A 2,412-nucleotide genomic window follows, 5' to 3' on the forward strand; every position below is an offset into this window, starting at 1 on the left:
AGGATATTGCTGAATGGCAGGGGTAAAAAAAGTTCAAACAATAGCGTAAGCAATTATTATATTGTTAGAACAACATCTTCTAATCACTGATTGTTGTTTGTATGATGTGAGAATCTGTTATAATGAAATTGATTGATAGATGATGTGGTTATCATGATAAGCATCAGATGGTATGTCACAGCATGTAGCTCACCTCAACTGTTTACTAATAAATTCTACAGGGTATACTGACATTTATGATGTTTTGCTTTTTATAAAATTGTGAACATTGGTCTTAGATTAAGATCACAAAGGCATGGTTATATTTTGTTGTATCAAAATTAAAGAATGAAATGTCTTGCATTGTCTTTGCTCTTGTTACTTGGGATTCTTAAGTTTCTTGCTTTTAGATTTTCTCTTGGCCTTGTCTGTTTTCCTGCTATCCTGAACCACTGACATGCTCCCCCATAATTCGTCCTCATCCTCTTCTGTGATGTTGCTTGATTCCAGCTTTCTCTTTTGTTTCTTTGTAGTCTCTGTCTGTTCCTGTGTTGAAGGTGAAAATAATTACACAATGAGTAAATCATACTGCCAATTCACATCTGAGCTTTATTTCATTCCTTTAAAGACACCTGATCCAAGAGCCACTTCATTTCTATCATCGCATTTTAAAGTGAATGGCATTATGGTATTGGAGTGGGTCTTGGATCAGAGATAGTATTTGCTTCAGTACTGTATAATATGTATAAACACAGATCTAGCAATGGCAAAGATGTAGTAGATTTTTTTCACCTTTTAATTAATGCTTGATAAAAGTTAATCATCTGTACAGAACAGTTACTTTGATATATCTAGCTTGTCAAAGAGAGAAGACATTAAATACCCACAAACAATTCCAGTATGCCCTACCTGTGTGAAGTCTGCACTGCTGAAGAGGAGACAGTTTAGCTTGGACTTCAGGTAAACCTGGGATAAGAAACAATGCTTTTTAAAAAAAAAGTCTTGGACGACCATTTAAGAGATTACAGTAATAAGACCCATAACTGATAGAAATGATTGGGAAAGTTGGACAAAAAAGGTGTTAGTAGTGTTTATATTTAACTTCTAAAGCCCTGAAGCATTGCCATGAGATTGGTGACTAGTTTGTGTGGACTAACTCTCACCTTATGTAGCATCTCCTTGGTGTTGATGTCATGTATCCTCAGGAAGCGGTCCAGCCCACAGGAGGCTACCAGGGGGAGGCTGGGGTGGCACTGGAGGCCGCGGATGCCTCCTGCAAACCCCTTGAATGCTTTCTGTACTTTACCTATGATGATGACATACAGTGTCAGTTGAAATTCTATCATGCTACTAAACTTCATTATTCAAATACAGTACCTAGAGCATTCACAGGTTAGCCTTTGTTCCACTACTTTGTCTCATTACTCAAAGCCCCAAACTTCAAACAAAACTTCTGAAACCTCCAAAAACACATCATTAAAAATATGAGATGCACAGTTCTTCAGATATAGTACAACTACTATAATACATGTACTACAATAGTAGGGTGTTAGGCTTTAATTCTTTCCTCAAATATTCCAATCATACGGCATTACAGAAAACAAGTGTACAGTAAACATACCCATTCTCAGGTCCACCATGACCATACTGCCCTGGCTGTCTCCCACAATAACTGAACTGTAGGACAAGAACATCACTTGAAGTCATCACATGACTATCCATATTCAACACCAGACCAGAATTCGGCACCAAATGAATTAAAAAAATTTTAACATAGCGTCGCATGTCATCAAGAACAAACAGTGTGACAGGAAACTTTCCACTGTATCTATTCCGCACTTACTGGCAATCTGGTGTGACAGACAGGGCTGTGAGGGCATACTCCCCTAGCTCCACATTCAGTGCAGGCCTGCGCTGGGGCGTGGCAGGGTCATACACTCGCACCTACAGTTAGGAAATAAGAGGCATCAGCTGTTTAAGACACATGTATTTGTAACTTCATTTATTGTCATTTACTGCATTACTGGTAGTCATGAACAGAATGAGACATTAACTGCAACACAGTTGCATTGGCATCCTGAAGTAAGGTGACCTAAGATGTACAGATGTAAAATGCACAGTGACACTCACCTGCCTATGTCCTGTGCATGTGACAAGTTTCTGTTCTGATAAAAACTGAAGGTCAGTGACCCAGACGGGAACTCGCAAGTCCAGGAAGTCATTCCGTACCTGCAGGAGAAAGTTGAAAGTCAATATCGTTAAGACAATCTTTTCAAACTTCAAATCTACATTTTTTTAAACATTCCTTACCACGTGTAACTGTACTTTTAATTTGAAACTTGCCCCTTTAACTGCTAGATGTACTTCCAAGTTGGTAATTTTGCTTCTTTCTAAAACCAAATAGTTAGCTATTTCATCTATATCAGGAAAATC

The 2,412-nt window shown here is 38.2% G+C and overlaps 1 protein-coding gene across 1 annotated transcript in view; it reads right to left on the reverse strand.

The window, feature by feature from the left end:
* LOC118406137 (tensin-like) overlaps positions 1–2,412 on the reverse strand; it is a gene marked incomplete in the record, with an annotated part of 215,441 nt that overhangs the window by 68,585 nt on the left and 144,444 nt on the right.

Source organism: Branchiostoma floridae, chromosome 18 (assembly GCF_000003815.2).
Source record: "Branchiostoma floridae strain S238N-H82 chromosome 18, Bfl_VNyyK, whole genome shotgun sequence".
In the NCBI taxonomy this organism is placed as follows: Eukaryota; Metazoa; Chordata; class Leptocardii; order Amphioxiformes; family Branchiostomatidae; genus Branchiostoma; species Branchiostoma floridae.